At 37.3% G+C, this 23,741-nt stretch overlaps 2 pseudogenes; both read left to right on the top strand.

The window, feature by feature from the left end:
* The first annotated feature begins 10,249 nt into the window (after positions 1-10,249).
* LOC124971605 (elongation factor 1-alpha 1-like) lies at positions 10,250-19,124 on the top strand (annotated as a pseudogene).
* A 3,428-nt stretch (positions 19,125-22,552) lies between these two features.
* Positions 22,553-23,240, top strand: LOC124971604 (cation-dependent mannose-6-phosphate receptor-like; annotated as a pseudogene).
* The last annotated feature ends 501 nt before the right edge of the window (positions 23,241-23,741 follow it).

Raw genomic sequence — 23,741 nt, 5'->3', positions numbered from 1 at the left:
GGGTACCAAAATTGTTACAAGTGGATGTTCCTTACTTGATTTCTCCTTCTGTGAGTGTGTGTGTGTGTGTGTGTGTGTGTGTGTGTGTGTGTGCCTATGTATACATACTGAAAGGAAGAGGGACTCAAAGCACAGGGCTAGAGTGCATTGTTACTGAAATGAGAAGCTAAGTCTGATGGGGAGCTTGCAACAGGGGCAGTTGTGAAGAGGAGCTGAATGGTGAATGGCTCAGCAGGCTGCTCGCTTCCGCAGATTTGCAGGCAAAGGTGATTCATTTGCTCATTCATTTGTTAGACAGTTACTGAGTTTCTGCCGTGTGTCAAGCTAGCTCCTGAGAGACAAAGATGACTAAAACACAGTCCTTGCTCTTAAGGGCCTTATAACCTAGTGCAGGAGACAGATATGAAAACAAAGCAGTGCCAGGAAATAGTATAATGCTATATTCATTTAAAAACCATTTAGCTGGCGTATATTGCACTCCATGAATGTCCTGATGCTGTAAGTTTCATCACATCTATAGATTTCTGCCCTTTAGGGAAGGGTATATACCAATAATTCATTGCTTAGCTTTGACTGTCATATTAGGTTTTTTTTTTTCCTTTTTTTGGGTGCTGGGGATCAAACCCAGGGCCTTGTGCTTACAAAGCAAGCACTCTACCAGCTGAGCTATCTCCCTAGCCCCTATATTAGGTTTTGATTTTAGTCTATTGACAACTTTTCAAGAAAAAAATGGGGTCCAAGCTTAAACAAAGTACACAAAGACAAAGTCCATCCTAATTTTCACTAATTTCTCATTAGGATTTAGGTTTATTATAAATATAGACCACACACATGATTTCATCATTAATAGAAATCACAGATGTTGCCTAGGGCCTCGCTAAATTGCTGGGGCTGGCCTCTAACTTGTGATCCTCCTGCCTTAGCCTCCTGAGCCACTGGGATTACAGGCATGCTGTCTCAGAATAAAAGATAAAAAGGGCTGGGAATGTTGCTCAGTGGTTAAGCAACCCTGGATTCAATCTCTGGTACCAAAAAAAAAAAAAAAAGAAAGAAAGAAAGAAAAGAAAGAGAGGAAGAAAGAAAGTAAGAAAGAAAGAAAAAGAAAAAAATAGAAATCACAGAGGTCTTCATATCAAATTAATATTGCATCTGACATGCAGAAAATTCAGAATTTAAAGGAGTAAAGAGGACAAGTGAACCACCAAAAGCCTGTGTTTAGAATAAGGGGCTTCAAAATCAGGTCGCTGTATGACTAAAAACAAATTGCTGAGAACATGTATTTCAGCAATAGGTGCTATCAGTAAAGTCCTTAAAAGACCAAAGAGGGACACCCTGAACATCGCTTTTCACAGATGTAGAGATTGTTCCACACCAGCCACTGCATAGCACATAACAGTATCAACCTAGAAGAATGAGCATGAAACAAAGGCTTATTCCCTCCAACTCCACTCCCCACAGACACCATATTTTATAAGAGGAGGGGAAGTGAAATTAAAACATAAACATTTCAATATTTATCCAAAGAGGTAGAATTCAATTGGCACAATGAATTATGTGTCTGCATTCCCTCTCCCCTATACAGCAAGGTCAAAAGTTCTTGGGTAGTTTAGTTCAATTCTAGAGAACATTTTTACACATCTCATGTGCAACTCTGCTTGTAGGTGTTTTGTTGCTGATGAGGAAGTCAGTTCAGAGTCACAAGGAAGACAAAGGAAAAATTCTCCAGTTCCATGAGTCTGTGGGGGTGTGAAATTGGTATTTTAGGAAAGGCTGCATTGAGGAGGGAACACTTGAACTGTACCTTAAAATATGAGTATGTTCATTCTCTGGAGGTAGCCAGGTGCTTCATTTGCAATAAGAGCCTTCTTGGTTGAAAAATTAATACTTAACATGGTGTGATTTGAAGAGTACTAGGAAGAACCCCTAATGCCCCCCCTAAAAATCACCTAAAATACCTAAAATATCAAGAAATATTGTTTTGGTATGGAATGATTTCTAGACCAGTGCTTCTCAAATGGTAATGTGCTTGTGAATTGCTTGCAGATCTCATTAAATGGCAGATTCTGATTCAGTAGGTATGGGGCATGACCTGAGATTCTGCATTTGTGATGAGCTCTCAGGGGATATTGCTGGTCCATGGACAACACTTTGGGTAGTAAGAGACTAGGGACCTTAATATATGTAGCTAATAAAAGCTAACATTTATTGCGTCCTTTTTATGTGGCAGGCATTGTACAAAACCCTTTGAACACTATCACCTCATCATGACCACCTTATGAGAAAACAGAATTTTCAGTGATCAAATTCAGATAATTTTAAGTAATGTGCATAAAGTCATTGCTTTGATGAAACGGATGGAATACAAGCTCCCTCATCTTGAACCCTAACTCTTAGCTGTACACTGTTGCTTTCCAGAAGGGGTAACAATTTAACATGACAATTATTTTTTAAAGAAAATGGACCATTTTTTAGCAGCCAGTATGTCTAGCAGATACAGATATAATTGATCTGTTTAGCAGGGCCGGGGAAACCCAAAGTCGATTTGCTTATTCACCCCACTCATCTTCCATATCAGCTACTAAAGTACCACTTCAAACCACTGGGGTTCTAGGCTACTTAGTTTACAGCCCAGTGCTTTGAGATGTTATGAGTTACTCTATCTGAGTAGATTAGTGGACAGTTCATTGAGAATGAACTCAGCATTTGGATGGAATCAGGAGGGGCACCAGGTTGGAAAATAAGTGGATTCAAAAAGAAAGATGGGAGGACCACAAACACAGCTACATCCCTGTTTGCTCAGAGTGTGTTCTGTCTTGAGAATGTCTTCCCTGATGTTCGTCTAGGTTTACTGATTTCTTTCCCTTTCCCCCCCACCACTGGTTTGTACCCCTGTTCCTAAGAGCAGAAATGGCCACCTGATGGGGCAGGTCTTTTAAAGCATCTAGTCCTATGGTTTTAAGACTTTGCTCTGTGCAACCTGGAGCTCCTCTGGGCACTTCATTCATACTACTGAGTGTAATGAGGAGAGTGAGGAAGAGTAGAGAAGGTTAGCAGGAACAAGTAACTCAGCCATTGCAGAAACAGAGAGCCTGAGAGCCTAAGAAGATAGGAGTTCCAGCTGTTGATTTTGTTTCTGTAAAATGTTTCCCATTGTTTACCTCCCCATGATCATCTCTCCTTTTATAGGGGGAGAGGCCTTTCTGTCCTGAGTCCCAACCAATTCTGGGAATAAACACTAGATAATGGCTTCATTTATGCATGTTCATGCACTATATTTCATAGGTATTTCAACTCTAGGATTGTCTCTGATCATGTTCTACTTACTTCCATTTAGCTACTAGCTCAAAATGTCACCTCCTCAAAGTTTTCCCTGACCACCCTATTTAAAGAAGCACTCCCATATCCATTTTGTTTTATTTACAACCCTTATCACTAACTAACCTTAAATTATGTATTTATTGTATCTCTCTCCTCACTAAATTGTGAGCTCCAGCTCATTATTGTTTCTTAGAGCCTAAACCACTACCTGGGACATAAAATATGCTCAATAAATATTTGTCAAGTGAATAGATGGATGAATGAATCCAATTCTCATTTAACCACAGACTTACCTATTAGACCTGTGGAGTTTCTCTTTTCATAAAATGGTGTGTAAGAAGAGTTTGTATGTTCCCTTGAACATGGCAATTCCTCAATAATTAAATGAATGAAAGACAAATGACTATAGGAGGCAAAGCTTGGCTTAGACTAAAAATTTTGCTGTGTGTGAGGGTATTCTGGACATCCACCTCAGAAGGGTAGAATATCAAAATGGAAGAAAGAGCAGTGGAGTAGGCAAAGAGAAATGAAGGGAAGGGAGGAAGGATGGGATAGGGAAAGACAGTGGAATGAATCTGACCTATCTTTCCTGCGTGCGTATGTGAATACACCACGGTGAATCCCACCACCATGTACAAACACAAGACACTAATTTAAAATAAATAACTAAATAGTAGAAAGATCAGTAGAATTGAAGGGAAGGAACAGGGAGAGGGAGGAAGGGAGGGAAAGGGGAAGTACTGGGGACTGAATTAGAGCAAATTATATTCCATGCTTTTATAATTATGACAAAATGAATCCTAATCTTATGTATAACTAAAAAAAATCAATAAAAAGAAAAAATAAAAACCACTCAAGCACTTTTATTATTGCAAATACAGAGTTCAAGTGTTCAAAATATTTACAAATTCTCAAAATGATAGAGGAAAATGTGAAAAAGAAACACTGTTTTCATGACACGAACTACAAAAAGGGCATGAGCCTTTTGTTTCCCAAAAGGTCAGCAGGCAACACTAGACCAGCGGTCTGTAGAGGCAGCTCTCACTCGAAAATTAGGTGATTACAAACTCGCACACATCCCATGGCATGTGATGGGCTGTCCAACATCTCTTTCCTAAGGAGTGCCTCTCACGAAAGAAAATGCTGCTTAAATTGTTTTCCCCATTGTAAAAAAAAAAAAAAAAAAAAGCCATGGAAATTACCAAACCACAACGGAGCTGCAGTCAAAGCAGTCTTGAATGAGCATTAACAAGAAGAGGGTGCATGAAACAAAGGCAAATTTTCCTTCTCCCTCCCACCCCACGCTGATCACATTCCATTTTTACAGACAATGGCACCTATCCAGCGGGTGTTTAATTTATGCAAATCCACAGCAGCTTATAGGTAGAACTGACACAGCAAGGACCAGAAGGCAGATCTTGATGTTTGAATTGAGATTCTTTCCCCCGTGACCATGAAGAATTTAAAGCACCGCATATATAATCTGAGCTGCATCTGTTAGTGTACAAGCCTGCTTCCAGGTAAGGAGGATCAGGCTTTGGTTTTTAAAATCACTGTTTAAAAACATACAAATAATATCTCCTCATTGGAAAAAAATAAATATGATATAAATAAGCCAGGTCATAAAAATGATCAAAAACTCAATGGATAGTTACTCCTAATATATTAATATTCTAGACCATTCTCTAATCATGTATATGGCCATACTTTTCAAAAGTAGGAATTATAATGTACCTTTTTCACTTGGTAATACATTATAAAAGTTCTCCCTCATCAAGACACGTAGGTCTTTATTATCAATGGACAGTTTCCAATTTTTCACTATATAAACATAGATGTAGTGAACATACCTCAATCAAACATGTACTTGTTTATTTAGGATAATTATGCAAAAGTGGGATTGCAGGGTCAAGAGGAATATACAGTTTAATGTTTATGATATTACCTCACATGTGTGATAGCATTTGGTATTATCTTACTATAATACTAATGATTATTACTACAATTACATGAGCAGTAAACACTTATTGATCTTGCTGCATGCCAAACACTGTTTAAAGTATTCTTTACATTTTACCCCATTTAATCTCCACCACAATTCTCTGTGGTAGGTACTATGGTGCCCATTTTACAGATGGGAAAAGTGATGTAGAGATATGTTAAGCAACTAATTAAAGTTACACAGCAAGCAAGTGGAACCTTACAGGAAAGAACTCAGAGAAACAGTACACTGTAATCTTAATTGCTACGTCACCTTTGTAAATTTGATAAAGTAAATAATCGACCTTAAGCTTATAATGTCTAGCCTTAGTTACAGTTATTACCTCATGTTTTCCAAATGTGTCATCTCCCAGACATCCTCATTTTTTGTTCATGAAAGAAGTACTTGCCCAGGAAGTGTGCCCCTAATTTCTTAGCCTGAAAAAACAAAATACCAAATGTAAACCTTAGTTTTTTAAAACAAAAGTACAATTGAAAATCATGTTACAGGAAATTCAGTGCTTCTGTTTTGGTTCCAGTTGCAACTGTTGGTGACAATTCAATGGAAAACCCACTCTTCTTTGGACAGTGCTTCTCATATTATCCCCCAATCCCCCATGGCACCAAGTTTCTCCTGAATCTCTCAACTAATTTTTCACTCACTTTTTAATTGCAAATGCTTGCAAGCCACTGTCACTGGGAGTATACTAGTGTTGAAGCTCCCATTTCCTGGAGCTTCAACCCCTAACAGTAATGACTGCCTATGAGTTCTATTTTCCCTTCCACCTTTGTCACTGAAACAGCTTGAACTTCAGTTCTGTTCAAAAATTAAAGGGACTCTAAGTATGCTTGATCTGGATTAGCATCTAATTTCACAAATACAAGCCATGCAATATGGAGTAAGTTACTTAACCTCTCTATGGCTTACCCACCTCATTTTTAAGAGGAAGGTGATAAAATGCTAATTAACTCACCAGTAATTTTTGTCAGATAAAATGAGAAAATGGGTCAAAAACATACAGAATGTGAGCATTTAGCATTAGATTCACTGTTAACTATTTTTCAAGAGCGCAGACTTTGGAGTCAAAATTTCTAGATTCAAATCTTGGTCCTGACCTTTTCAGTTGTGTCATCTTAGGCAATTTGCTTATTCTTTCTGTACCATAATTCCCTTATCTGAAAGGCAAGGTGCCTATGTCATAGGGTTTGTATTAAGATTCTGTGAATTAATGTAAAGTGCTTGCAAGAGTGAATGACACAATAAAAGTTGGATATTATGATCATGGTTGCTATTATTACTATCATTAAAGCACTGCAGGCTTAAAGAGACACAAAATGTTGGTGACCTGGGCACAGTGGTGCACGCTTATAATCCCAGTGGCTCTGAAGGCTGAGGCAGGAGGATCACAAGTTCAAAGCCAGGCTCAGCAACTTAGCAAGACCCTAAGCAACTCAGTGAGACGCTGTCTCTAAATAAAAAGTATAAAAAAGGGTTGGAGATGTGGTTCAGTGGTTAAGCACTCCTGGGTTCAATCCCTAGTACCCCAAAAACAATATTGCTAAGGATGTGGGGAAACTGGGTTATTCACACATTTCAATGGGAATTCAAAATGGTATAGTCATTGCAGGAAAACAGTTGTTGGGTCCTCAATAATTTAAGCATAGACTTACCATAGGACCCAGTAATTCTGCTTCTAGATACATATACCCCAAATTGAAAATGGGTATTCAAACAAAAATTTGTACACAAATGATCACAAAAACATTATTCACACTAGGTGAAAACAACCCCTATGTCCACCAACTGAAGAATGGAGAAAAAAATATGTTATATTCTAACAATGGGGTTTTTGTCCATAAATAGGAATGAAATAGTGATACATGCTACAACATGGATAAATGGTGAAAACACTATGTTAAATAAAGAAGTCAGTCAGTAAGTATTATATGTTACATTATTCTATTTATGTAAAATGTTCAGATGAGGTAAATCCATAGAGACAGCAGATTAGTTGATTAGTGGTTTCCTGGATCTGGAGCAGGAAAGGGAGAGCAGAACTAGGGAATGACTGCTGATGTTTATACAGTTTATTTTTGGGGTGATGATAATGTTCAAAAATTTTATTGTGGTAATGCTTGCACAACTCTGCATATATTAGAAAAGACATTGGATTGTATACTTAAGATAGATGAATTTTATGGTTAATAAACTTCAATAGAGTTGTTTTTAGAGGCTGTGTAGGTGAGAAGGTTAAGTTCCTCTCACACCACTTTGCCATCAATTTTGCTCAAATGAGATGGGATCTTTTTGTGGTCCTAACAAGATGATTAGATCAAAGATTAGTCTGAGCTTGGGGCAGTAACACATGCCTATAATCCCAGCTTCTCAGGAGGTTGAGGCAAGAGGATCACAAATTTGAGGCTAACCTCAGCAACCTAGACCCTATCTCAAAAATAAGAAGTGCTAGGGATGTAGCTAAGTGGTATAGTGCCAGTGGATTCAATCCCCAGTATTAAAAAAAAAGTTTAGTCCCTTTCCTAAGCAGTGTTAACCAGTTAAGGAGATTATACCAGGGCTTTCTGGGATCTTTGAAAACAAGTCATATGTTTTGAATATTACCATAGCCAAAAGGATGCTCACTGTCCTGTGGTCTGCCACATTCAAGATAGTTTCATGCTGTAAATGAACCATGACCAAGAACAAGAAACTTGTCTATCTCATTTTCCATTGTGTCCACGGTGCCTGTCTGGCATGTCACAGATGCTGTAAAATAAATGATGAGTGAATAAATTGATGGTTGAATAGACAAAGCTACATGGGTTGTGACAAGACTTTGTAATCAGAAAATATTTAATTCTAATCTCATCTCCACTATTTACTAGATTTGCAATATCCAGCAAGTCAATTAAATTACCTCAAACTCAATTTCTTGTATAAACAATGATAATAGCACCTCCTTTATAGGCAATAAACTTTGAGGTAATACTACACACTGTGATAACTTAATAGATGTTAGTTTCTTTCCTTTTCCTTAGAGAATCCCTGGGGCACCGAGGGTTCACTACTGACAAATAGCTTTATGTTAAGTCCTGGAGTGGCAAGAAACATGAGCATTGACACTTTCCTAAGCACTTTATGTAATGTGATAGCTATTTTCAGTCATGGAAACTGGCAATGAAATTTGAGCCCATAAAATGCCAGAATTGGGAGGGATCTTTGTAAGAGATCCTCTAGTTCAAGCACTATATTTGGTAGAGAATCCTCAAATGCCACAACATTAGTGGGCCATTTGAAGACTGGTTAATAAAAATGAATAAGCAAAGAAATAACTGGCAATGTGGATGGTAGACATCTGGGTGACTATCAGTGATAAATTCCCAGAGTGTTTCATTGTCCTCACACCTTAAAAAGTCCCCTATAATGTTTGACAGCTTAATCACCATATGTGTATTTATACAGGGTGAGGCAAATGTTCCTATCCAAGACAGAGCCACTTGAGGAACAGGTGTTGATCTTCACCCTTCTAAATATATTATTCAAAAAAATATGCAACAGGAAAAAACAATTAGCACATCTACAGGGTCCTGCTTACACTTAAATTTAAGGGACCAAGTTTTAATTTCTTCTTTAAATTTTGAACCTTGTTTTCATATGAAGAAACTATCTGAGTTTTGTTCCCTGGGGCCCCTTGGAAGGTTCTATACAACTAAAATAAACAAATACTACCTTTACTTATTAGGGTCCTGAACTGGGAAACAAACTGTTAGCTAATGAAGTAAACAGTTGACTCATCTAGAAAATAAAGGATATTTAATTTGCTAACTAACTTTTCATAGTTGATAATGTCAAATGTGACAGATGTGTCTATTGCATGGAGAAAGTGTATGTCATGGATTCTGTCTCTGTTATAAAATGCACAGAAGCATCATATTGGATACCTAAGATATTGGAAACCTAAGAAGAAAAACAACACTGGGAGGCAGTAGAGCCTGGTGGTTAAAATCACAGGCTTTTTCTTCAATTTAAGATCAAAGCCTCGGCTTATGGAGGAAGTAATCTAACACTCCATCAACACACACATAAAATCACACATTTCAGACATGTAGAAATGCCTGATATTTAAAGTTTGAATATATAGTTAATTTGACAGCAAGAAATGAAATACACCAGAAACAAAGAAATATCCCAAATTGCAATTATGATTTGAAGACTAGTGGCTCAAAGAGACAAATATACGAGATATAGTTCATAGGACCTCAAATTTTAATGCTTAAGAGAGGACAGGAGTCAGAATTGCAAGTTCTGGGTATGGCATAGAGTTAGAACTGGTATACCTATGGAAAGTGAGAAATCGAAAAGGGTGTCTCCTTTGAAAGAAATCTAATCATTGGCCTAGGGACAGTAATAATATGGTCCCTGTTCCAAGGCATAGGGGAAAATGAAGTCAACCTGAAAAATCAATGCCCCTAGATAATGTCATATAAAATAAGAAAACAGGGTAACCAGAAAAAGAAAAATAATATATTAATAGTTACAATAAGTTTAAATGGCTTAAAAACCTTTTTTAAATAGAGACACTTGGATTAGATATATTCCACTATATGTTGCCTATCAAGATAGATACATAAAAGCTGGGCACAGTGGCACACACCTGTAATCCCAGTGACTCAGGAGGCTAAGGCAGGAGGATCATGAGTTCAAAGCCAGCCTCAGTGACTTATTGAGGTCCTCAAAATACAGCTGAGGATATGGCTCAGTGGTAATGTGCCCCTGGGTTCAATCTCTGATTCCTAAGGAAAAAAAAAAAGAAAAGAAACATACATAAAACATCACATCACCAAGAAATTAAAAGAAAAAGGGGGATAGAAAAATACATAGTAGAGCTTTCTCACAAAGGGTTTGCTGCCAGAACACAGATGTCATGAAAACCACTGCCAAATCGAAGTCAAAATGGGAAAGGAAAAGATTCATATCAACATCGTTGTCATCGGACATGTTGACTCGGGCAAATCTACCACTACTGGTCATCTGATCTACAAATGTGTTGGGATCACCAAAAGAACCATTGAAAAATTTGAAAGGAAGCTGCTGAGATGGGAAAGGGCTCATTCAAGTATGCCTGGGTCTTAGATAATCTGAAAGCTGAGTGTGAGCGAGGTACCACCATTGACATCTCCCTGTGGAAATTTGAGACCAGCGAGTATTATGTGACTACCATTGATGCCCCAGGACACAGAGACTTTATCAAAAACATGATTACAGGCACATCTCAGGTTGACTGTGCTGTCCTGATTGTCGCTGCTGGTGTTGGTGAATTTGAAGCTGCTATATCCAAGAATGGGCAGACCCGTGAGCACGCCCTTCTGGCTTACACACTGGGTGTGAAACAACTAATTGTTGGTGTTAACAAAATGGATTTCGCTGAGCCACCCTACAGTCAGAAGAGATGCGAGGAAATTGTTAAGGAAGTCAGCACCTGTATTTTCCACTCAGTTTTTCCATGAGCTGAAAACTGCTCTAAAAGCATACACACACACACACACACACACACTGAACCCACCAACTGAAGACTAAATGTTTCTTTAAAGCACATGTAGAAAACATTTACCTACTTTCTCATGATATGAATAACTTATTTGCTTATTCAAATACTTGCGTCAAATACTGGAAGATTATTTCCTAATTTTTTGTGTAATTGAAATGCAATAGCTACAGATACAATGCATTTTAAACTTCAATTTCTATTATCAATATTTATTTGTCATTTTGTTTTGCAATGCTGAGTATTGAATCCAGGTGCATTCTGCCACTGAGCTTCACCCCCAGCCCCTCTTTTTTATGTTGAGACACAGTGTTTCTAAGTGGCTGAGGCTGACCTCAAACTTGTCATCCTCCTGTCTCAGATTTCTGAAGTCTAGAGAATTAACAAAACAATAAATCAAGCCCTATTATGTAGCATTTACAATACTCTAACCATGGCCAGTGTTTATAAGCTGCCAACGTGATATAACTGGGAAAAGATGGGCAGTAGCACACAATTATGTAGCATCTACTCCTTTCAGATACAATCGATAAAAATAACATCAGGAGCATAAATAATAGTAAAATGTAGTAAGTTAAGAAGTGGTAGGTTTTGAATGTTCACTAACTTTGTTTCTAATATAATTTATTTAATATTAATTTTACATAGTTTGATTTTTTGGTAATGGTGATTTTTTAATAATCAGGAAGAAAATTTTCTGAAAATATAATAATTGACTTTCGCTCACTGATAAGAGCTGACTCTATCACACCACTGATAAATCCAAAGAACACAGTAGAAAAGAAATATTAAAGGTGAAATCAGAGATTAATAAAACAGAAAATCGACATACTATAGAGATGATTAGTAAAACTAAATGTTCATTCTTTGAAAAAGTCAAGTATTTGGTATGACCAATGGGGAAAAAAAAAGGTACAAACAATATTAGGAATATGAAATGAGACAAATACATATAAAGTTTTAAGAATACTATGTATGATAATGATATATGTTGATGAGAAGAGATTAATACTGTCCTAGAAAAAAACTTGGGAGTGTACCAGTTATTGAACCCAGGGATGCTTAACCACTGATCTACATCCCCAACCCTTTTTAATATTTCATTTAGAGGCATGGTCTCACTAAGTTACTTAGGGCCTCCCTAAGTTGCTGAGTCTGACCTTGAACTCATGATCCTCCCACCTCAGCCTCCTGAGCCGATGAAATTATAGGTGTGCACCACCATGCCCGGGTTCCTATAAGAATTTAATTGAACAAAATTGACTCAAGAAGAAATAAAAAATATGAATATACTAAAGATCATTACAGAAATCGAATTCATAGTTTTAAATATTACTCCAAAGGGGGAGAGAAAAGGATCTGTCAAGGTAGTTTTTATAGGTGAGCTTTTTGGTTTTTGGTTTTTGTTGCGTTTTTTTTGGTACCAGAGTCGGACACCTGGGGCACTGCACTCAGCCACTTAGCTACATCACCAGCCCTTTTTTGTATTTTATTTTGAAACACAATCTCGCTGACTTGCTTAGGGCCTTGCTAAATTGCTGAGGCTGGCTTTGAACTCGCGATCCTTCTGCCTCAGCCTCCTGAGCAGCTGGGATTACAGGCTTATGCCACTTCACCTGCTATAGGTGAGTTTTTACCTAACTCTCAAGGACTTCGTAATGTCATCTTTTACAAACTATTCAGTGCAATAATGAATAACTATTTGGAGGGGGCTCATCTAATTTAATTAACTGGTATTGCCTTGATGCTGAAACTGAACAATATACAGTAAAAAGAAGTAAAAAGAGTATTGGTTGGTCTCACTTATCAACAAAGATGAAAAACAAAATCCTTAATGAATCTAACAAATCCATTGGTGTAAATACACAGTGAACGCCTTCATAACCAAATTTATCCAGGAATACAAGAATGATTCAAAATTAGGAAGTCTATCAAGTCAGTGCATTATTATTTTTGTTGAGCATTGGCCATTGTGGTTATGATATTGGATGGGCATCTTTACTAGAGCAGATTAATGTGACCTCAAGTACATAGTTTGTGGACATCAATTTAGACAATGGGTTCTTTTCTATGCCATTCAGAAAAGAACATCTGAAACAATCATTATCTGTGTGAAATGAAAAAACAGACATTCACAATTTTGCCCCACTTTCATTCTAACTCTTCTGCTCTGTCATAATACAATTTGGACAGATCTAGACATCTGCCCATTTCAGGACATCACATAAAATTGTGGACATCATGCTGATTAGTCACAATGGAAAAAGAGGTGGCTTAATATGCTTGAGGAGTTGGCAAAGCATGCATGTGCTGCATGGACTGAAAGAAATTCCGGGCTGGATGTGGTGGTGCATTCCTGTGATTGTGAGTTCAAAAGCAGCCTCAGAAACTTCGACACTGAGCAACTAAACATAACCCTGTCTCTAAATAAAATATAAAAGTGACTGGAGTTGTGGCTCAGAATATGCCAGTATATCACTTCCATAGCAAAAGATTCCTTGCAGCACCTTGTATTCCTTACCACAAAGGAGGAAGAACAGCACCAAACAGACCTCCTTGGGTTCTAGAGGCAACACGTTCCACGGTGGTCCATATACCAGGTGACAGAAAATGCTGTTAATCTTAAGTCAAACTAGGTATAATATAAAGCTGTTCCCCCTCCCTTTATGCTGCAGGCATTTTCCCACCTCCCAATTTACAACCTAGCTTGTCAATCTGTGAACATCCTAGCTAGCTATTGGTTCATCAGTCAGCCTGCAAGTATCCTTCTCCATTATTGGTCCCCTGTTAGCCCCGTGGAATTCCACTGCTTAAGAATAGCTCCCCTGCCATTTTTCTCTCTCTCCTCCTCACTTTCATGCTCTCTCCTCCTGGCGTTCATTCTCTCTCTCGCATGCACTCTCTCTCTTTTCCTCTCATTTTCTCTCTTACTCTGCAGGGAGACATTCTGCCTGTTTGCTTAATAAACTCTCTTATGTGAGTTCCCGCATCCAGAGTGGTTTCTGGGTTCTTACACTAGGGAAAACATAGGCCCCTGTAGCAGATTGAAGCTGTGGTTCAAGTGGTCCTTCTGTGCAAGGTGTGCAATTTGAAAGACCCTATGTTGTGAAGGGGGCAACAGGGAAAGAGGCAGTGTGAGGTTAACGACAAATTCCAGAGGGAAAACCACAATACAGGTCTCAGTGGTTCTCAGGCAAGACCCTGCCATCTGCAGTGGAGAAACATCTCTGGACATGCTGCTGGAGCTGCAAGAGATGAAGTATTTAACTATGGAATATCAAGTAATAAGTATCTAAAATGTTATATTATGAGCTGAGTTCTGTCACCAAGTCATATAGTCATTAAGGCTTAGTCCATCATAATGTAGAAACCATACTCTGGAGTTGAGATATAACAGGACCACAGGATACTGTTAAACTGCATGGGTGGGTAAACCAAAGTTGCCCCACCATGTGATTCACCACGGTTGCACTAAGACTCCTCCCTCAGTTTGAATGATTGTATAGACTATAGGCAGGATAAAAGTACCTAAAAAAATGGGTAGATCACAAATATACACAGCATCTCTATGCAGACTATAAAAAAACTTTATTGAAGGACATAAAAGAAGACCTAAAAATACTGAGATAAACCTTGACAGTTTTCTCCAGTCTCATCCATAAATATAAATCAATGCTCAACAAATCACAACAGTATACTAAAATTTGTATTGAAGGACAAAAGTCAAAAAACATCCAAGAAAAAAATTATAATATCAAAAAACTTGTTTGCCAAAAAAGTGGATTTATATAAACCATGGTAATTTAAATAACATATTATTTGTACAAGAATAGTCAGATACATCAATGGAACAGAAAATAAAGACCAGTAATAGATTCATATATTTAATGGAAATTGGGGTATGATACAGTTAACTTCGCAGATTGTAGAGAAAAGATAAACTGTTGAGTAAATCAGAATGAGATATTTGCTTTACATAAAATATTAAAATATTAACTAGACCCCTATCTTTCACCAAATGGGAAAGGAAATACTAGCTATATTAAAAACTTACATATGAAAAATAAAATGCAAAATTATTAAAAGAAAAAATCATTTAGATATTGTAACATCAGGATTTCTAAAGCATAATAAAACAAAAACACAAATCAAGGAAAGTGACAGATTGGACAATATGAAATTTTAAATCTCTCACAAATAAAATAAAATGTCAACCAGAAAAGGTATTTGAAATACATAGATTAAAAAAAGAATTAGTGATTAAATCAGCTTTGTGTTGCTGTGACCAAACTAACTGGAAGAACAACTTAGGAAGAGGAAAATTTTATTTTGACTCATGATTTCAGAGGTTTAGTCCACAGCCAGCCAAGTCCATATCTGTGAGCCTGAGATGAGTCAAAACATCATGGCGGAAGGGCATAGTGGAGGGAAGCAGCTCAGGACATGGTAATCAAGAAGCAGAGAACAGCGGCTGGGGTTGTGGCTCAGTGGTAGAGCGCTTGCCTGCCATGTGTGAGGTACTGGGTTTGATCCTCAGCACTACATAAAAATAAATAAATAAATAAAATAAAGGTCCATTGACAACCAAAAAAATATTTTTAGAAAAGAAGCAGAGAACACTCCACTTAGCAGAGATAAAGTAAAAACCCCTAAAGCACTCCCCCCAGGAACTTATCTCCTCCAGTCAGACCCTACCTGCCTACGTTAATCCACTGATAATGTTACAATTCTCTTTATCTAATCATTTCACCTTTGAACATAATCGTACTCTCTCACACATGAGATTTTGGAAGACACCTCACATCTAAACCATAATAATTAGTATCCATAATATGTAAAGAAATTCTGATGAATAATAAAAATACAAGCATATTAACAGAAAAAATGGGCAAAGTTTATGAATAGGAAGTTCACTTGAGGATAAACTTGATTGGCAAAAAGAAGGAGGAGGAGGAAAACATTTTTTAAAATGAGGTATTATTTGACAACTATCACATGTATATGAGGTGATACACGCTTTGAAAACACTTTGAAGAACAAATTGGCAGTTATAGTTGGTTTTTGTAAAGTGCATTCCTGAATATTAGCCAGTCTATTGCCTCCTGTCCTCAATATCTTTCATCTTCTTTCTTTTTTTAATTTAAAATTTTATTTTTGATTGACAAGTAATAATTGTATACATTTATGGGATACAATGTGATGTGTAGATATATGTATATGTTGTGGAATGATTATATCAAGCTAACTGCCACATCCATTACCTCAGGTACTTATCTTTTTTTGGCAGTCAGAACATTTAAGAACTATTCTTTTAGCAACCTACAAACGTACATTTTTTTTGTATTTTAAAAATGGCTTTACTGAGATAGAATTTTATTTTTTATTTTTACAGACTGCATTTTGATTCATTGTACACAAACGGGGCACATCATTTCATTTCTATGGTTGTGCATGATGTAGATTCACACCATGCATGTAATCGTATATGTATATAGGGTAATGATGTCTGTCTCATTCCACCATCTTTCACACTCCTGCCCCCTCCTCCCTCTAATTTCCCTCTACATAATCTAAAGTTCCTCCATGCTTCTCTCATCCCCCCGCCCCAAGAAGTGTGGAGAATCCTCAGAAAACTTGAAATGGATCCACCTTTTGACCCAGCTATCCCACTCCTCTGTTTATACCCAAAGGACTTAAAATTAGCATACTACAGTAACGCAGCCACATTAATGTTTATAGCAGCTCAATTCACAAACGTACATTATTATTTAACTATGGTTACCATGATGTGCAATATATCTTGAAAACATTTCTGCCTAACCAAAATTTTGTGCCTCTTGACCAACATCTCCCCATTCCCCACTCATCTAGATTCTGGTGACCACTATTCTACTCTCTACTTTTTTAAGTTCAATGTTTTTAGCTTCTACATATAAATAAGATCATATAGTTTTTGTCTTTCTGTGCCTGAATTATTTTACTAAGTATAACTTACTCTAGGATCATCCAATCTGTCATAAATGACAAAATTTCCTTTTCTAAGGCTGTATAGTATGTATATTCATCTGTTCATGGACACTTAGTTTCATTTCATATCTTAGGAATTAAGAATAATGCTGCAATAGACATGAAAATGAAAATGTCTCTTCAACATAATGATTTCATTTATTGTCTAGCAGTAGACTTGCTGGATCATATGGTTATTTTATTTTTAGTTTTTTGAGGTACCTCCATACTGCTATCCATAATGGGTGTACTGATTTACACTCCCACAGTGCACAAGTGTTCTTTTCCCTCCACATATTCTCCAAAACTTTTGTCTTTTTGATAAGACCCATTCTAACTGGAATGAAATGATATCTCATTGTAATTTTAGTTTCTATTTCCCTAAAGATTAGTGATACTGAACTTTTTTCATACTTGATTGGATATTTGTGTTCTTTTGAGAAATATCTATACAAATATTTGCTTCCACTCTGTGGGATGTCTCTTCATTCTAATTGTTTCCTTTTCTATGCAGAAGATTTTTAGTTTGATGCAACCACATTTCTCTATTTTTGCTTCCATTGACTGTGCTTTTTGGCTCATATTTTAAAAATCACTACTCAGGGCAAAGTCATGGAGTTTTCCCCTATTTTCTTGTTGCTGTTTTGTCATTTCAGAACTTGAATTTAAGCTTTTTATCCATTTTGACTTGATATTTATCTATAATATGAGATAAAGGCCCAATTTCATTTTTCAGCATGTGGATACCCAGTTTTCCCAATACTGTTTATTAAAGAGACTGTCCTTCCATTCACCAGCAAATGCCATAATTTCATCCTTCTCTATAACTGAGTAATATTCCATTGTGTATATACAGACCCTATTTTCTTTATCCAGTCATTTGTTGAAGGGCACATTTACCAGTAAATGAATGGAACTGGAGACTATCATGCTAAGCTAAATAAGCCAGTCCCCCAAACCAAAGGCAGAATGTTTTCTCTGATATGCAGATGCTAACACAATAATGAGGGAGTAAGAATAGAAGTTCATTGGATTAGCCAAAGGGGAATGAAGGGAAAGGAAGGGTTTGGGGATAGGAAAGACAGTAGAATGAATCAGGCATAACTTTCCTATGCTCCTATATGAATACATACAACCAGTGTAACTCCATGTCATGTACAACCACAAGAATGAGAAGTTATATATATGTATAATATGTCAAAAACACTCTACTGTAATGTGTATCTAAAAAGAACCAATAAAAAAAGAGACTGTCCTTTCTCTATTTTGTGCTCTTGGCACTTTTGTTAAAAACCAATTGACCATTAACATGTGGGTTAATTTCTGGTTCTCTACCTTGTTCCATTGTTTGATGTGTCTGTTTTTAAGACACAGAGGAATCTTAAATACATACTACTAAGTGAAAGAAGGAAAACTAAAAAGGCTAATTACTGTATGATTCCAAATACATATATTTCTAGAAAAGTCAAAACTAGGAAGAGAATAACAAGGTCAGTGGTTGCCAGGGGTTGGGGGCAGGGAGGGATGTATAGGTGGAATACATCATTATATGTTTGTCCAAACCGCTAGGGTATGCAACACTAAAAGTGAACCACAGTGTAAGGTATGCATTTTTGGTGATAATGACATAAAAAGCAGAGTCATCAGTTTTAACAAATGTATCACTTTGGTGCCAGATATACCAAGGCAGGCTGTGCATATGAAGGAACAAAGGATTTATGAAATATCTCTGTCCTTTCCAATCAATTTTGTTGTGAGCCTAAAACTACTCTATTAAATAAAGTCTATTTTAATTTTCTTTTTAAAGTGCAGACCAAAAATGTGAACTTTGAAATCAGATAGACCTAGACTTCCATCTCTGCCAAATAAAAGTTATATTACCTTAGGCACTTTGCTTAACTTTTGGAACCTCAATTTTCTTATTTTGTAAATGAAGAAATCTCATAGGGTTGCCTTGAGAATTAAATGAAGAGAGTCTCATTGCAGGACCTGAAACACAGTATAATCATAGCTGTTGTTATTATCAGAGAGCCATGGTGCTGAATGAGTTTTCTAATTGCTCAGGGACCTAGAACTACAACCTCTGCCAGTTGCTTAATCCAGTATCTAGTTTTACATACAATTAAATGTTTTCTACTTATGGTAATTAAGCTTGTCTTCTCTAATTTGGCCAATTATAGAACTCAGGAACAAGTTTCTCATCCTCATATTAGTACTTCAAGTCACTGAATAGGGATCAAAAACCTTACTTATAATCACAGTTCCATGACAGTGTAACTGGATGCCTTTGAGCATTTTGTTTCCTTGCTTCTTGTAAGAGGCAAGAAATAATTCCTACCCTGCCTTGCAGGGTTGTTTTAAGAACAACATAAAGTAATGTGCCTGGTTATGGTTTGAAATTTTAAAAAGCTGTACAAATGTAAGGGATTAATAGTTACTTGAAGAAATGTATTAAGTTATTTCTTAACCATCTCCATTCAAGCCTAAGTAGTCTCTAACCCTCTCTGTATTCATTCATTCCAAAGATCTGAATTGAGGGCCAACTTCATGTCAAGTCTGCTCTTAGGTCCGAGATAAACAAAGATTAATAGGTCCCTGCCACAAAGAAGCTTAAAGTTTAATGGAAAGGCAAACATGAAAAATCAATTTTTTTATAATGTGATGTTTTAGGATATATATTATATATAAATCATATATATAAACACAGATGAAAAATGGATTTATAAAGCCTTATGGAAGGCTTCACAGAGAAGGTGGTATCAGTTCTAGACTCTGAAGCATGAGTAGCAAATATCATGATGAAGAAGACATTTTAGGCTGAAGGTACAGCATAAGTAAATTCACAGAGGAATTAAAGTACGGAGCATGTAAGGTGAGGATGATATTTAAGTATGATGAGAGGTGAAGCAGACGAAGTATACTAGGAACGTGGAAAAGATGAATTATATTTGGAAAATTTTGACTTTAAGATACCTATGGAACATCTCTTTGGATATTGTTAATACGTGGGAACTTACATGGAGAGCTTTGGGAGTTATCATTATTTAAGTATTAACTATGTATGTTGAGGAAGAGCTAGTGAATAATATTCATATTTCTCGTTAGGGTAACTGGGTAGATGGTGGTGTCCTCATTGAAGTAAAAATCATAAAGGAGGACAGGAACCACAGTGGGGCACACCTGTAATCCCAGTCACTTGGGAGGCTGAGACAGGAGAATTGCAAATTTGAGGCCAGCTTCAGCAACTCAGCAAGGCCCTAAGCAACTTAGAGAGACCTTGTCTCAGAACAAAAAATTAAAAGGGCTGGGAATGTGACTCAGTGGTTAAGTGTCCTTGGGTTCAATTCTTGGTACAAAAACAAAAACCATAAAGTTGATGAACAGAGGGATTAGGAGATCCTATAGTCCTTTAGATATGTTGATTTTCAGATACTCTTGGGATGTCTAAATTAGGATGGTCAGTAGGTATTTGAATGTATAGCTCTAATATTTTAGAATGAAATTTGAACAAAGACAGTATAGAAATTGTGCTAAAGTAATGAAATTGAGTAAAATTGGCCAAGGATAGTGTGATAACAAGATTACATACAGAAAAGAACCATGGTGAATGCTGATTTTTTTTTTTTCTTTTTTTGGTGCTAGGGATGGAACCCAGGACCTCATATATACTATGAGGGATTGGTCATCTGTGCTAAATGCTGAAGACTGAGAGATTAACTAAAATAAGGTCTGACATGTACCCATTGGATATTTATTGGGTACTTAGGTTTCACTTATAATTTTCTGAATTCAAAGGACTCTGAAAGTATCAAACTTGAAAGCTATGGAAAGCACTGGTAGTCAGCGCTTTGTTTTCCACCAATCTAGTAAGGCCTTTCCTTTACAGGGCCTTCCAAGTTCACCAGTTACTGTGTGATCTAACAGCTTGGTGTCCCCTTGTCCCTGAACTGCCCAGACAAGAAAATCAACTGGATACTTATTAAAACACTTGTAATCAATTTCAGCAAAGTAAAATAATAAGAATAAAAAAACTTAGTTTCTAATGGAACTAACCATCCAGGCCTCCCCAGGGTGCAGAGGTTTATGTGCTGTGCCTGGACTATGTTAAGAAAATTAAAACTGGATTTGTAACAAAAGGTCCAAAGTGTCAAATCACTAAAAGCAGAAAATTCCACTTGCAACCCAGATGCCAACTCTCACACTGGTTTATGATGAGAGAAAGTGAAGATTTACAATATGCTTTCCATAAAGTACTGACAGCCACTCAACTAGGACCTCAGGGGGCCAGCTCAGAGGTTGTACCTCATTACCAAGGGAGCAAGAGCAAAAGGAGAGAGTGCTTAGTCACAGAATAGGCTTTGTCTTTAAGAGGAAGGACCACCTTTCACACCTGGACTTCTTGAGCTCTGTCACTCAGGCTTTTTCAATATTTATAATAAAATCAAAGCAAGAAGTAAGTTGACCCCTCAATTCAAATTCAAGGAAGAGTTATGAATCATGTGCAAATGAATTGCTTATAATCGCTCTTCTGGCATCTTTAGAAGTCATCCAAGCAGGGACAAGCTTGGCTATGCATCATTAAGAAGCAATCTCAAAATATTAGTAGTTTATAATAAGTGTCTATTTCTTGCTCATACCACATGTACAACATAGGTCGGCGGGAGGGCACTTTGGGGTATGGTTCTAGTCATAGGGATCTTAATTGTCCTCACTCTGGAATTCCAGCTAATTAAAGAGTCACGTGGGATGTTGCCAGTCAACACAACATATGGAGAAGGCAAAGTGGCAAAGAAAAGCACTGATTCTTCAAATTTCTTTAGACATGACACATTCCACTTTTGTTCTTATTTCATTCCCTAAAGCAAGTCATACATCTGAACTTGATTTTTTTTTGAACCAGGAATTGAACCCAGGGACATTTAATCACTGAGCCACATCCCACATCCTCAGCCTTTTGGATATTTTATTTTGAGATAGGGTCTTGCTAAGTTGCTTAGGTACTCACTAAGTTGCTAAGACTGACTTTGAAGTTGTGATTCTCCTGCCTTATCCTCCTGAGCTGCTGGGCTTACAGGTGTGTGCCACCACACGGAGCACTGAGCTTGATTTTAAAACATTAAATATAATCCTTCTAGGTAGAGACTGTAGGAACTGACATCAACTGAGTGTACAATAGTCTACCAAGAAGAAACCATTATAAATGTGTTTTGAATCTCAACTAGATTATAGAACAAGTACTCTGAACATGAATGTCTAGGTAGCTGTCAAAAATATCCAATGTGACTAACTTGTTATTGTGCTTCAAATTCTAACATGAAAAATTTATTCCATGGAGCTTAAAACATTGTGCTATCTGAAGTCACTAGCTACCAAAAAGCAAATGCTCAGGATGTGACAGTGCATTAATGACATGAAATTAATATAATATTCAGATTAGTTATAGTGGGCTATTATAATTAGAAACAGGGATTATAGCCCTGAGACATTTCATTTAGTACCTATTATGTGCCAGGTACTATGCAGGTTCTTTCACATACTATATCTTACTTTCTCCCCTTACCTATTCCAGTGTAAAGATAATGCAAAAGGTCCTGAGTTGACCCAATCTCTGAAATTGGGGTCTTTGGCAGACCCTTTTTCTCAGCTCCAAACAGGAATTCACTAGGGGATTCAGAGCTTTTCCTGCCTCCTTTTCCTGTGACACGATGTACCCCATCTAGAGCTACCGGAAGACTGAATTGCTACTGCTGATCCTCTTATCAGTTGCAGTAAGAGAATGCTGGCAAACTGAAGAAAATCCATGCAACCCAACAAGAGAAAAGGGCAAAGAATCATCGAAAGAGTTGGGTCTGTGGAATCTGCTGAAATCACTCTTCAACTAATGTTTTGAGAGCACTGAGGGCCAAGCCCAGACACATACAACTACATGTTCAGTGTGGACCAGAATCCAGTAACCACTTCTCTGTAGCAGGCCTGGTACAGATCAGCAAAAGTAAAGGGAAGGAGACCGTGGTAGGGACACTCAATCAGACTCACATCTTCAGTGGAGGTAACTGGGGGTGGTGAATCTGACAACCACTGTGGCATTGTACAGTAGTGATAATTTCATACTCTCCACACACCTTAGAGGGTCATTTTAACCTGAGGAGGGAGGTGAAGTTCAAGATCATTTCTATCTCTTTGAGATAGATAGCAGGCTGGCCTATTTCCAGAGATCTCCCACCTATGTGGATTCTATCTTTCTTGTCACGTTCGCATCACTGATTTCTATCTATATTATGGGGAGTTTCCTATACCAGCAACTGACTGATGGTGGGAGCAAAGAAAATGGAGCAGTTTCCCCACCTTATCCTCCTGGCATGGTGTCAGCAATCTGGAAGAAGTGAGTTGTGACTTTGTGTGCCATTTCAATTCTGAACATGTATGTGATGTAGAATAGATCATGGGGGACAACCAGTTAGGAAGGAGTCAGAAGGAAGAATGACCATCGATCATCAATGTGGTTGCACTTTAAATATCTAGCCTCTTCTTCAATCCCTGAGACCAGACCACACTCAGCCAAATGTCTCAAGCAGTCTCACCACTCTCTCATCACACCCCTAATATTGTGCTTGCTTTCCGGTTTGCTGTTGATTTGCATGCTCTTTTCACTAGTAGAACTGGTTTTTGCTTATTCCCTATATAAGAGCATCTGTGAAAACAAGCTATTGCACGGTCAGTATCAGAAGGCACATGTAGGAGAATTAAAACGGGGACAAGGGTGTAACAGGATACGTCGCCTTTATTTATTTTATTTGTTATTTGTTATTTTTAGATATACGTGACAGCAGAGTGTATTTTGATAAATTATACGTACCCGGAGTATAACTTCCCATTCTTGTGGTTGCACATAGT

Source organism: Sciurus carolinensis, chromosome X (genome assembly GCF_902686445.1).
Source record: "Sciurus carolinensis chromosome X, mSciCar1.2, whole genome shotgun sequence".
NCBI classification, from domain to species: Eukaryota; Metazoa; Chordata; class Mammalia; order Rodentia; family Sciuridae; genus Sciurus; species Sciurus carolinensis.
Note: the sequence above shows the minus strand (reverse complement) of the source record. Positions and strands in the feature narration are given on the sequence as shown.